The sequence below is a fragment of the Rhinolophus sinicus genome, chromosome 2, assembly GCF_057876585.1.
Source record: "Rhinolophus sinicus isolate RSI-liver-muscle chromosome 2, RSI-T2T, whole genome shotgun sequence".
Classification (NCBI taxonomy): Eukaryota; Metazoa; Chordata; class Mammalia; order Chiroptera; family Rhinolophidae; genus Rhinolophus; species Rhinolophus sinicus.
The window spans coordinates 21,636,677-21,651,974 of NC_142502.1; the positions used below are offsets into that span (position 1 = coordinate 21,636,677).

Sequence of the window (15,298 nt, forward strand, 5' to 3'; positions counted from 1 at the left end):
GCTAGGCTGGGCTAGAGTTGAGTAGATCTGACCATGGAACCGTGCTGGGTACTGGTGCTAACCCCAATGTGATCCAATAGCCATGTATACCTTTTGAATCTAAAGTTGGCACTTCGTATCTGAGCAGTCAACTAACCTCAGACTGAAAACAATGTTTTTGATTTGTGGTTAGGAATGCAAAAATATTGTTTCCAATTGTGGTTGTTTGAATCTGTTGATGTGAAACTCATGGATAAGAAGGGCCTATTGAATTTATTGAAAAAAAAAAATCCACGTATATGTGGACCCGCAGAGTTCAAATGGCTGCTGTTAAAGGGTCAACTGTACTACCATTCTGCCAGATGGAAAGTTAGAGTGGATTGGAGTTGAGAAGTTTCTTCCCCCAGGTGAGTTGAGCTCAGGTAATACCCCAGCAGATTAGGTTCGGCTGAGTTAGTTTCTCTTGAGGGAAGGACTTGTTAAGAAGAGAGTGCTGTGATGTATTTCAAAACGGTTCCTCTTCCTCTCCTGCTTCCAGCAGGAGAGCATTTTTCTCTAATATTAATATTCACCATGAGGACCTGACCTGCAGGTAAATTTCACAAAATTGTTGGACCTGCCCTATGCTGGATACCCTTGGAATTTTTAACTCTCAGACTTATCTACGCTGAGCCTCCTGAAATTCCTCAACTACAATTTTTGTTTTCTTACCCTAGAACTGGTTCCCCTGCCTGTTTCTTCTCCTGAGTATCTGCTCAGGTAAGTTGTTATTCTCTGTATTTGCCTGTTGGTCTCTCCAATCTTGGGAGCTTCCATTTTCCCTGCATCTTAAACTCTCTTTAAGGCTCCGAGAGGAGTTGTTGAGGTTTTCACTCTGTTCAGCTTTATTTGTTATTAGGATGGAGTGGTGGTTTCTACGTTTCTTACATGCAGAACCAGAAATCAGTCAGCATTTTGTACTCGTGATTAACAAATGGAGTTTCAAATTGCATTATAGAAAATTATAAAATTCAGAGTTGGAAAATGTAGTTATGAGACATGTCATAGAAAGCCTTATGTCGTGCTCTGCTTAATTTGATGGATACATTGGGAGGAATAATATAAGATACCATTAACATTTTGAGTTTTCTTTTTTCTCCTTTTCCACTGTTTTTACTATACATCAAGAGCTGATCCATTCTTAATATGTCAACCCTACCTCTGCCCCTAAACTCAAGCAGAAGAAGCAGAAACAAAGACTCAAAGATATCAGCAACTCATAGAGGCAGATTTACAAAATATGCATTATTCCCTGAGTGCTTACTATATACCATATATTAATATTTCAAGCATGATAATCTTGAAAAAATCTATTACACGCAATATAGAAATGATAAAATAAATATTAAATTACTATTTCTATGCATAAGTTTTGATAATTTTTAGAAACTCACCATGGTGTGATATTATCATTCTGAGAAGATTGTTGAAGAAACCCATACTATTTTAAGAAAGAAAAAGTATAGTAGAATAGTCCAGAAGTTATCCTAGTTTCAGGTTTGGAAGGAAATATGGGTTTAGATAATGATATCAGAACTGATTTTCTCAAAATCTTGGCTCCGCTATGTGCTCTGTTTTGGGAGTTGGTCCCATTCTCAGAATACTCTTCATTTATGGGGGCAAGGTAGCTTGGAGCCGATCAGTCTTGAATGCTCTAAGATTAATAGGAATGAAGGATAATACTTCTTCCCAGTCACTGAAGCAATATTCAGATGGGTTTTGGTTGGACTGGATCACAAGAGCATCCCTATACTCTCCCTGAGATTGAAGAATAGTGTCCTCTAATGAGTAGGTGGAGACAATTTTATCTGGAGTGCATCAGTTTAATGAGGAAGGGGTATTTCTTTTTAAAGTAAAAATTACAGGCTAAAATCAGGAAACGTGTTAATTAAGATTCTTTTGGGAGGCAGTTACAGTAAGCCTATTTAATGAAATAAGAGAAACAAATTTTTCCATGTGTGAGTTAACACAACTATAATAATGATATATTTATTGACATTAGAAGAATCACCAAGATTATATATTCAAAATTCAAATTTTAGTAAAAGCTGCATTCTCTTTTTTACTCTTCATTATTATTTTCTTCTCTGAAGCTTGAGTATTTTTTCTAGGAAATAAAATTTAAGTAAAAATTCTGGGTACAAATAAATCATGGATCATAGTTACTTGAGGAATAAATTAAAATTAATATTTTCCAAAATATCCTTAGGGGGTGTGTCAGGTCAATGTCTGAGTGGATGTTATCCCAGGGGTAAGGTGTCTGAGTCTCCGGGAGCCGGAAGAAGATGTGTGGAGCCGAAGGCAAAGTAGACATACTTTATTCACAGGCCTCCTGGGATACAGCCAGGAGTTTTTATTGTTGTATACAGCTGGATGTTATCGGGTTACACCCTGTAGCCAGCAGCAGCCTCATAACTCACAGCGTCCTGCTTCTCAGCAGCCACAGCAGCCACCTTTGGGCACGGGCCCCATAGGCCATTGTTGGTCAGTCAGCAACACGGTACATACAGCACAGCCCAGGGTCTCCGCCATGTCTCTGCTTCAGCCTCTCTGTCTCTGTGCCAGCCCGGTCTCCGTTCCCGGTCCCCTAACATGGCCGGGCCCTTTATATCCCACAGAGACAAAGGTGGCGTACAGCCAAAGGTGCTTCCATAAGGATATATATATATATATATATATATATATATATATATATATATATATATATATATATATAAACAAACAACATCTTCAGCATGGACGGCACTTGCGCGACCACTGACCTAGAAAGCTGAGAAAGATTAAAAAATCGAGTATTTTCACAGGTCTGGATTTCTGGTATATTTACTTGTAAACACCTGGGATTTTTATTTGAGGAAATGTGCATGCAGGAAGTTAATTTGGGAGTGTTTTAGCCTTCAATACTGTCCGGAAGTGAAGGAAGCAGAGCTGGGAAGAGGGAGTATATGGGCCACCAGTCATTATAAAAATAAAAAAAAAATCCTCTGAGTGTCTGAGTCCTTTAGCTAAGATGGCCCCGTACAACTGGACTGCATTAAGGCAAGTAGTTGTCGTGCGGAGTGGCATGCGGGGTCTCTGGACCGGCTCCCCACATAAGAACGCAGGATATGGTGAGGCCAAAAAGGAACACCAATGGAGCCACAGATAGGGGAGTCATACTACTATATTTTCACTGGCAGCTGAGTTGGAGACACAGGAAGCAGGAGCCACATGATCCGCAGCCTGCTGTCCACTTCTCTCTGCCAACCCACCTCACTTGCTAGCTTCAATCCACTCTTGCTAGCTCAGCCACCATCTTCTTGCCAGCCCCCATTTTCTGCTAGCACAGCCACAGCAGTTATATTAGTGGCCAATGGCTCACTGTTTACAGCTGACCGCCAACTGGCCACAGCTGATGGTCATCCAATCACAGTTGATGGCCATTTACTACCTGAGCCAGAACCTTTCCACGTGAGGCTGAGAGCCTGGAAACTGCACTCCCAGCTCTGTCCCCACAAGTCTACCCAGACAATATCATGAATATTGATCAGTCATTGAATATATGCGGCATCAGGAAGATGACATTACCTTGGGTGAAAGCAACTTTCTTCAGCTGAGGAAATCTTCATGAAGGGGGATGAGATATAGGGTGTTATTTGACAATACACCCAATAGCTGAGGAAATGAGCATTTCAGTCCTGCAATTAGGTTGCTGGTGGGAGGGAGGGAGAATCTTCCTGTTACTCTCAGCACCTTCTGGCTGGCACTCTAACATTAATAAAAGACCAGCACAAAATTATTGTCTGTAAAGGATACATCATCTATATAGCTGGGACAATGAAGAAACTTAAAAAGATTACCTGTTTTTGGTTGAGAGTACACATATGCCAAGCATGGCATTTTTGATGCCACAAATACAGCAGTTTGTGCCACACAGCACTAATTTGAAGTGATTGAGGGAAAAAAAAAATCGATGCAATTCATTTGTTCTGTAGAAAGAGATCTAACTGAAGAAGCTTAAAGTTCTTCTGACCCTGTTACTTTAATTCACATAATTTCAACAATCCTCTTCTTTTAATTTTCTGGTGTGTGCTTTGTGAGACCATGCTTTTCTTAATGTATTCTGTGTGTCCTCTGAATAGGCATAATACAGAGGAAATGAGGGCCTATGAAAATAAACAAATACACATTTTAGCTAAAAATATCCAGAACTTCCAATAATCCAAAACAAATAATACAGAACTGCACAGAGGATCATTTAAAGGTCAATTTTCACTATCATGGGCTTTTAGACCCAGCAAAGTAAATATAATGTTCTTGCACTTATTAAGCTAGAACAGTTTAAACATGAGGCATGAACCAATTAGATTGGCCTGTAGTACATTATCATTAAAAACAGTAATTATCTTTACTGCTGAGTGAATTAGTAAATTGCTCCTGACCCGCTTTCCCATCTATTCATAAGACAGGCCAGATTGCTATTGTTTTCCTAAGGATTATTTCCAGTATGTTGGCCTCAGTGTAATAAACCTGAACTCTGAATGAAATTATCCCAATAATTTATGAGACTCTGTCTTTATGGAGCCATGTCGTTGAGTAGAGAATTTCTAAACCTGAAAAATGTCTGTTACTGCTCTATTTATTTCACTATAAATCAAAAATTGTTTCTCAGCATTTTCTTTCAAAGATTATCAAACTCTTGATCACAGAAAAAATGATCTGAAACATACTCTACATTTCTAACTGAAAACCAGAATACATTCATCAGAAAACTCATTCCAATAAAATCATTTCTGCTCTTTAATGTATAGTTTATCATGGATAATCCACTGCATCTATTGTTTGTACTTAACAAATATATAGTCATTATCACATATGTAAATGAGAAATTAACCTGATAGCAGTGCTTTCTGAGACAATAATATATATATAGTGATGATTTCCCTTGAAATCCAGTGATAACATAAAATCCTACCCCTTGTTTTAATATTGTGAATATATGTCTGTTTTTTTCCAAGCATATATACAGAAACCATAATATGAGTAAATTTCTATGAACCCAATATTATGTGAAAAGCATTTTAGAAATGACTTCAGAGAAGGTTTATCCCAAGTCCCAAGGCAAGTTTCAATTTAAACTGGTTAAATCTCAGGTTAGGACTTCTTCACCAAGGCAGATCTTGGCACGAATCCAGGGCACAAACATCTTGGATCCATGACTGCAATGTGTAAAGACTTCCCAAATTAAGGAACCATTGTGGACTTGTATTGAGGGTTGATTGCTTTCATGGACGTTTCAGCAGACTTTTTGTAATTAGTTGGGGAAAGAGGAAGCTTGTTCCTCTGAAGTCTTTCTGAAGAATCCTAAAGGACCTAAGAGTTACAGACACACCAAATTTCTTTTTTATTTTAAATGGCAACCCTTCATTGACCAAAAATAAATTGCTATCATGACCTCAAATGTTTTCAAATTGACTTAAAATTTTCTTTTTGTTTAAATGAAAATTCATTGTGGGTATTTCCATGATTGAAGGAAAAGATAAAGAGATTAACAGTAAAAGGGGTGTGGGTTACGTTAGTAATATTTCTTATCCTTTCACTATCAGTTGGGGGGATAATTTTTGTAAATTACATGAATATCTAATCACTGGACTGTACACCTGGAACAAATATAAAATAATATTGAATGTGAGCTGTAATTGAAAAATAACAATAAAGTAAAAGTTAAAAGAAAAAACTGAGATTTCCTAGTATGCCTGAGAGGTAGAACGCACTCTGGTAGGGGAATGATGTGTAGAGGCTCTAACAGCAGAAAATCATAGAGTGGTTGAGGACTGCAAAATATCAGAGGGGCTGGAAGTAAGTATTTGAGGAGTAAATGCAGTTGGAGGGGTTATAGGAAAGAGTCTCACCATGCAGACATTTATCTGTTTTGATTAGTTCAGACTTTATTTGAAGAGTATAAAATATATATATATATAGCTCAACATATTGAAGTTTGTTTTGGGATTTTATGATATTACCGGTTTCCCCGAAAATAAGACCTAGCCAGACCATCAGCTCTAATGCATCTTTTGGAGCAAAAATTAATGTAAGATCCAGTCTTATTTTAATATAGTATAAGACCAGGTCTTATATAATATAATACAATATAATATAATATGATATGATACCAAGTCTTATATTAATTTTTGCTCCAAAAGATGCATTAGAGCTGGTGGACTGGCTAGGTCTTATTTTCAAGGAAACATAGTATATCCACATTAATTTATTGTATACATGGTTCTTAGCCCAGTAAGACAGGATATTTCATGCCTACTGCCTCAAAGAACGACATGCAAAATTCAGAAGTTAAAAAAAAAAAAAAAAAAAAAAGTCAACTTCTTGGCCTCTAAATTTCAAAGAAGAAAGTAAAATCTGAAAATGGGGAGAATGCATGCTAATGCAAAGAAGATGTTTTGAATAGCTTGGGGTAGGAAGAACTCCTTTATGTAGGGTTTGATATCCTGGGAAGAGGAATATAAGGGATGAAATAGAGATGTCACAGATGTAGCATAAAGAGCAAGGGAACCTCAAGAAGCCCTGACAATAGTCATGGTGAGGAGGTCATAGTAGTGACTTATGTCTCACGTGTTACTGCCCAAAAGTTGGATGTCACCTTCCACAGAAAATGCCATAGATATTACCGGGTCAAATTATTGTCATTTGACACTGTTATTGGTACTCCCTCTCATGGCCTCTGCATTCCTGGAACAGCATATAAGCTACCTGAAGTAAGATGAACCCCGAAGGAAAGAATTACTGAGCCCAGTTTGAGATTAATTTATCTCACTTTAAAATTGGTCTTGCTATTTCATTTAGACCTTGGAAGGACACATTGCTTACACCCTACTGGGCTTTCAAAAGAGAACTAGGTCAAGAAATACAACCTCTTAATACCCTTAGTGATAAGGGAGAAGTGTTAGAACATAGTGCCTGGAAATCACTTCAGTGTTCTATTTAATCACAGCTATTGAAGTATTTTTTTCTAATCTTTAATCTGTTATCCTGGAAAAAACCATTAACTGAGGAAGAGGCAAGTAATGTTTGATCCATGTAGATTCTAAATTTGACATGTTGTAATTACTGGTAATTGCATACATTTTTGTTACAAAATATGTCATTTATACAAAATGTATAATTTATAAACAATGCAGAGAGAAACAAACTGTTATATAAAATAGCAGAACGTGAAGAAATATAGTACTTGCAGATAATATTTTAAAAATGATGCCACTCTATATGTGGCAAGCTGTTTAACATTTTTAAATGTTAAAGTAAATAACTTTCAAAAACTTTCCTAGAAAGACCAAAAATTTCTCAGAACTTATGTGAGTGTTTACTTTAAAATGTCTATTATTGGCAGAACAAAAGTCTGTAGCCAGTTTTAGTCCCACTGCCTTTTACCTGTCCATAAGACTAAAGTCTGAAATCATCGTATTATTGTATTTTAGAGAATTAAGCTCCCTTTCTTACCCTTTCGCTTCCCTTCCCCCTTCCCCAGTTACACATTGTGAAATGTGCAGACCTTAAGTGCAAAATTCAATGAATGCTGCTATGCATATAGACTCATGGAACTCCACACCTCCGCCAGGGTATAGAATATGAACATCCTCCAGAAACTTTGCTTATCCTTTCCCTTTCTCTGATTCCCAAAACAGCATTGGCAACTACTGGCCTGATATTTTTTTCACAATGGATTAGTTCTGTCAATTCCATAAAAATAAATTATGTACATGTTTAATTTGGGCTTCTGTCACTCAACATAAGATTTATTTTAAATTTCCGTGCATGTCTTTGCATGTATCAGTAGTTTATTCCCTTTTGTTGCTTAGTGGTAGTATATAGTAGGATCACACCATGTTTATTTTCCTCTTGATGGACATTAGTTTTTGGTTTGTTTGACTATTATAATTAAAGCCTTTCTCTCCTTCTAATATCTTTCTCTGGTAATATGTTTTTAGTTCTCTTTCTTAGAATAGATAAAAGTAAAATTGCTAGATAATGGAGTAAGTGTGTATCTACCTTTTTTTTTAATTAAAAAAAATCTTTTCCACAAGTTGTTGCACAATTTTACATTTCATTAGCAATTCATAAGTTCAAGAAGCTCCCATCCTTGCTGGCATTTGGTGTTAGTGTGTCTGTGTGTGTGTATCTCTCATTTTAACCATGATAGTGTGTTAGAAATGATATCTAATTGTAGTATTGATTGGCATTCCCAATCAATAATGATGGTGGGCACCTTTCTATGTAATTAATCATTATTCATAGATTTTCTTTTGTGAAATGTACACTTTTGCCATATTTTATTAGTTCGTTTGCCTTTTGATTATTGATTTGTAGTTCTTTATTCTGTATACAAATCACAAATCTCTTGTCTGATACATGTACTGCATATAATTTCTTTCTTTATTTGGCTTGTGTTTTTAATACTGTTATTATATAAGATGGTTTTAATTCTGATAGTATAATTTATCTTATTTGCCTCTCAAGATTTGTGGTTTTACCTACCCCAAGACTGGGAAGATATTTTCCATGATTTCTCACGGAATCTTTAGTGTTTTACCTTTTGTAGTAGGCCTACGTCTACATTGACTTAATTTTTTATATGGTCTGAGTTAAGGGGTAACATTAGTGGTTATCAATATGCGAATTTAGTTCTTCCAAAACTATATGTTGAAAAGACTTCTTCCAATACATTTAGATGATACATCATTCCATTCATTCCAGTCTTATTTCTCTCAACAATAATCCTGAATATATATTGTATACCTGAAGCTAATATAACCAATATAATATTGTATACCAACTATACTTAAAACAAAACAAAACCAAAAACCCTTTCCTTTTCTATAGAATTACCTTGGCACTTTTGTGGAGTATTGATTGAGTACATACATGTACGTCGTTTTTTCTAAAATCTCTACTATTTTCTCTTAGCTAATATATGTACCCTTGCATCGGTCCAACAGTCTCCATTAGGGTAAAGCGCTGACAGTCTGAATTTCTTACATTATTCTTTTTCAAGGATTGTTTGAACTATTCTAAGTCATTGAATTCTCACATGTTTTGGAATTACCTTTAATTTCTATAAAAATTGTTTAGGGGTTTTAATGGTGCTTTTAAATTTATAAATCAATTTAGGAATAACTTATACCTATTGATTTTGAATCTTCCAATACATTTAGATGATATATCATTCCATTCATTCCAGTCTTATTTCTCTCAACAATAATCCTGATTTACAGTGTAGAAGAATTGCACAGAATTTCTTAAATGTATTCCGAATTATTTAATATTTGTAACCCTTTTGTAAATATAATTATTTTCTAACTACAATTTACATTTTTGGATGCAAGTATATATAAGGTTAATTGATTTTTTAAAATGACTTTGTATCCTTTAAACTTGCTAAATTAATTTTAGTGCCAGTAAATTGTTTTGAAGCTTTCTTAAGGCTATCTACAAAAACATTCAAGTTGACTGAGAATACGGTTTTACTTCTTACTTAGCCATATCTATTTTTTTATTTGTTTTTCTTGTTTTACTGCATGCATATTGAGGACTTTTAATACAATGTTGAATAGAAGTAGAGAGAGAAGATAATCTTGCTTTTTTCTCCATTTTATTATACCAGTAACTGTACTATTAGCTGAGGTTATTAGTATCTTCTTTCTGTTAATTTAAGGAAGTACTCCTTTAATCTTGCATAATTTTTTAAATCATTGTGTTGACTTTGTCAAATGCATTTTCTGAATTGAGTGAGATAATCATCTACCCCTTCAGCAAAAATCCACAAATTATGATGTTTTATTTTTAATCCCTTCAAATTATTTTCTAATTCCCTTCATGATATTTCTTTGACCCATTAGTTATTTAGTAATTTGTATTGACTTTTCAATTATCTGGATATTCTAATTAAATTCCACTTTATTCAGAAAATATTATGTGTATTATTATAGTCTTTTAAAATGTATTTCCAGGTATTTTATGGTCCAGCATATGACCTATTCTTATGATTTTCTATGTGAAATTAAAATGAATTTGTATTCTGCTATTTACAAATTTATATCCTTAAAAATTCTTTTCCAGTTGCTCTATTATTTATGAAAGAAGGGATGGTAAAATGTCCAGCTATGTATGTGGATTTGTTGGTCTCCTTTTATTTATGTCAGTTTTTGCTTCATATACTTTAATACTGTCATTAAGTGTGAAAGTACTATGTAAAAATATTGTTATATCTTACTGATGAGTTGACACTTTCATCATTATAACATGTCTCCATTTCTTTCTGGTAGTAGTGCCAGTCTCAAAGTCTGTTTTATTAGAAAATTATATAGTCACAGTAACTCCTTATGATTAATGTTTGTATGTTATATCTTTTTTCTGTCTTCTCACTTTCAACATCTTGGTGCTTAGCACTTAAACTATATTTCATGTGAGTATCATACAGTTGTGTATTACTTTATTATCCTGTCTTATAATCACTGCATTTTTTAATTGAGTGTTTAATCTATTTACATATAAAGCAATTATTAATATGACTGTTTTATTTTACAATCTCTGTATTTGTAATCTAGTTTTCTCATCTGTTTTCTTTCCTTACTATTTCTCTTTTCCTGCTTATTGCGACTTAGTTGAATGTTTTCTGGTATTCCATCTCACCTTCTCATTTGCCATTTTAGCTATACGTATACTATACAAGTTTAGTACTTGTCCTCAAATATTAACTTCTTACAAACCAATTAGGGGTGACAACGTACAAATTCTTTCAAAATGTAACAAACTTAGAAGACTGATATCCCATTTGAAGTCACATTGTTCTTTTGCTATTGATGACAAATATTTTACACATTCATATATAATAAAATCTAATATAAAATATGTTTAACTCCACATGATTTTAGTTTCCAATTTATGTTATTTCCTTTCACTGTGAAAAATTATTTGAAAATGCTCTTGGTACATGTTAAAATATCTGTCTCAATTTCGGTGGGGTATTTCTTATATATTTGAGATTTTTTTTCTTTCTGCCTTTTAAGATACTAAAATATTACTCAACATTCTTTTGGCTTCCAGTGATTCTGATAGATAAGCCATCTGATCAGTGATCATTTTTGATACATCAGCCATCATTTATGTCACTTTTCTTTTCAATATAATGTGTTCTTTTCCCCTCTGGCTGCTTAATTTTTTTTTATATATATATTTTTTACTTTATTTTCATCAGCATTGTAATATTGGTACGTGTAATTCTCCTTATATTTGTCTTGTTTTGAATCCACTGAGATTTTTGGATCTGTACATTAGTGAAAATACATCAAACTAGGAATTTTCCACCACTATCTAAATAGTTTTTTTATCCCATTATCTCTCTTCTTTTACTTCAGGACACTAATTATATGTTTGTTCCAGCACTTGATATTACTCAATTATTTTTCTGCCATACACTGAGCCTCTGTTCATACATTTAGTGTATTTTTCTTTCTTTTCTTTAGATTGGATCATTTATATTTTTCTTTTGAGAGTACTCACCCTTTGTCTCTATTCAACTACTATGTTAATCAATCCAGAATATCAGTAAAGATATAGAAGACTTGAACACCTTTGTCGAGCAAGTTGATGTAATTAATACTTATAGAACACTTCACCTAACAAAAGCAGAGTATACGTTGTTTGCAAATACACATGTAACATGTAACAAAATGGGCTATATTTGGGGCCATAAGGCATGTCTCAATAAATTTAAGAGGACTGAAATCTATCAAATCAATCAAGATATGCTTTTTTGGCCACAACAGAAGTAAATTACAAAACAAACAAACAAACAAACAAACAATATATATACACACATATATATACACACACATATATGTATATATATATATACATATATTCATATATATACATATATATATATACATATCCAAATATTTGAAAATTAACAATATAATTCTAAATTACTCATGGATCAAAAATAAAATTACAAATACAATTAGAAAAAATTTTGAACTGAATGAAAAGATATATTAGTATTTAAGGGATGTAATTAAAAATTTTATGGGAAAATTTACAGCACTGAATCCTTAGACTAGAATAGATTGGAAGGTCTTCAATCAATGACCCAAGCTTCCACCTTAAACTAAAAAGAGAAGAATAAATTAGGCAGAGTATAAACATAATATAAGTTAAAGTAGAAATGAATAAAAAACTATACAAATCATAAAGTCAACAAACCCCAAAATGTCTTTTAAAAGGTCAATAAAATTGATAAATTTATAGAAATACTGATTTAAAAAAGAAAGTATAAATCACCGATATCAGGATAAGGATGCCCTATAGAATACAATTAATTTTTAAGTTCTAGAGTTTCTGTGTGGTTATTTTTGAATGTTTCCAGGTCTTTGCTGAGTTTCCTAAGATATTTATGCATTATGGACATCTTTAACTTTAAATTATTTTAAAAATGATAATAGCTGTTTAAAATTTGTTTTCTGATAATTCCAAAAGTGGAGGCATCTGGGTGACTAACTTTGTTGACTTATACTTTTTTTTTTTCCTTTATAGTCACATTTACCTACCTCACAGCATGTTCAGTAAACCTTTATGTTTGGATTATATATTTCAGAGACTGCATTGTATCACATTTTTTAAAGAACCAAGTCTTATTCTAATAAGTCTATTAGACTTATTCTAATAAGTCAAATTACTGACAGTACTTTTTATGCTGCTGGGCTTGTGTTTGTTTGTTGTTAGAATGCATCTGTTTTTGTTTTGTCCTTAGTTTTCAATCGTGGCCTTTATCCTAGGGTGTGGCACATACTCATAAGATGGGCTTTTCTAGGGCTCAATTGTTTATCGGTGGTACTAATGGCTGTCCCTCCATTCTGGTTATTTCTGATTTCCAGTATCTCCCAGAACTTCAGATTTTCTAGTATCTGTTCAGTTCACAGCTCTACAGCAATCTCTCTTTTAAAATTGACTTAGTCTTCTTACCCTCACTTGCTTTTAACCAAAGACCAATGCAAATCCTCACACAAACTTCTGAAGCTCTCTGTGCATTTCTCCCTTTTCAAGAACACTGACCCGCAAATTCCAGCCATTTCTATAGGCTGAAACTATGATAATTACCTCTTTCACTCAGAGTCCACCTCCTTATAGCACAACAGAAATATATCAACGAGCAACACCCAAGGAGAGTGAGGTCTGACCTTGTGTGTTTCTCTTTCAAGTACCACAGTCCAGTGCTGTAATTCAACAGCTGGAAACAGTCACCTCTGTCTGGTGGTTATGGCAGCGGGTAAATCTTCTTAACCCATTTTCTCTGTGATGGTCAATGGAAGTCCTCATTCTATCTTTTTTTTTTTGATGGTTTTTCACCATGCTGCTTATTGCTTAGTAATAATTACAGCAAGCCTATATCCAGTGTCTAGTTTACACTTATTATAATGAAACATTTTTATGTGGATTGGGACTATCATATTAGATACTCTTTCATCATAATTGAAAAATATTCATATTAGTGCACAGAACTAGATCTAGTTTCAAGAAAAAAAAATCTGTGCCAAAAATTTCTCCTTTTTCCTGTGTTATGACAGGGTTTAGGTTTTTCTCAAATTCAAAGCAAATTGTGAGTGTTGGCTCATAATTGCACTCTTGCCTTTATGTAGTTTTTTTTTTCCAGTGTTATTTATTTTTAATTCAATTTAAACTAAAAAAAAGAAAAATCACTGATTTTTTCCATTCCCACATCCTGCCTTTGGCAACCACCAATCTGTTCTCTGTATCTAGGAGCTACACACACACACACACACACACACACACACACACACACACACACGCACTCACTCTCTCTGTCTCACACACTTCCGTTTCTACCTATAAGAGAGATCATATGGTATTTATCTTTCCCTGTCTGACTTACTTCCTGTAGCATAATCCCCTCAAATTCTATCCTTGTTGTCACAAATGATAAGATTTTATTCTTTTTATGGCCAAATCACATATATATATATATATATATATATATATATATATATATATATATATATATATATATATCACAATTTCTTTATCCATTCATTGATGGGCACTGTTTTTCTGTCTTGGCTATTGCAAATAATGCTGCACTGAATATCGGGTGCATATGTCTTTTTGAATTATTGTTCTTATTTTTTTTAGATAAATACCCAGAAGTGGAATTATGGATTATATCTTAGTTATATTTTTAATTTTTTAAAGAAAACTTCATAGTGTTTTCCAACCTGTCAGCAGCAATTTATGTTCTCACCAACAGGGTATAGTGGTTCCCATTTTTTCACATTCTCACCAACACTTGTTTTTTCTACTTTTTTAAAGAAAATTGCCATTATAACTGGTGTGTGGTGCTATCTAACTGTGGTTTTACTTTGCATTTCCCTGATGATTAATAATGTAGAGCATCTTTTCATGTACTTTTTGGCTATCTGTAGATCTTCTCTAGGAAAACATCTATTCACATTTTCTGCCCATTTTTTTAACCAGATTATGTTTTTTTGTTGCTCTTGAGTTTTATGAGTGCTTTATGTGTGTTGAGTATTAACCCTTTATCATATATATGATTTGCAAGTGCTTTCTTCCATTCGGTAGGTTGCCTTTTCATTCTAGTCATGGTTTCCTTTGCTGTGCAGAAGCTTTTTAGTTTGATGTAGTACTGCTTGTTTATTTTTCACTTTTGTTTTTTTCTCTTTTGGTGTCAGGTTAAAAAAGAAAAAAAGAAATCATCCCCAAGACCTGTGTCAGTGTGCTTACTGCTTTTGTATTATTTCAAGAGTTTTGTGGTTTCAGGTCTTATATTCCAGTTTTTAATCAATTTTGAGTTAATTTTTGTGTATGGTGTAAGATAGTGGTCAATTAATCTTTTCCATGTGGCTGTGCAATTTTCCCAACACCATTTATTGAAGATACTGTCCTCTCCCGTTGATATTTGTAACTCCTTTGTCATAAATGATATTTTATGGTCAGGTTTATTTTCGGGCTCTCTCTTTTATCCCATTGATTTGTGGGTGAACAGTACCACACTGTTTTAATTACTATAGCCTTGTACTATACTTTGAAAGCAGGGAGCATGGTGCCTCCAGTTTTTTTCTTTTTTTCTCAAGATTGCTTTGGCTTCAGGGTCTTTCAGGGTTCCATGCCTAAATTATTTATTCATCTATAAGACAGGGCTAAAATAATTTCTTTTTGTATGGTTTTGAGTATATAACAGCATAATTCACATAGT

At 33.8% G+C, this 15,298-nt stretch overlaps 1 long non-coding RNA gene across 1 annotated transcript in view; it reads left to right on the top strand.

The window, feature by feature from the left end:
- Positions 1-695: 695 nt before the first annotated feature.
- Positions 696-15,298, top strand: part of LOC141566993 (uncharacterized) — a 402,769-nt gene continuing 388,166 nt past the window's right edge. Inside the window, exon 1 of the long non-coding RNA XR_016019678.1 lies at positions 696-738. This is a non-coding gene — a long non-coding RNA (uncharacterized LOC141566993). The remainder of the gene's footprint in view (positions 739-15,298) is intronic.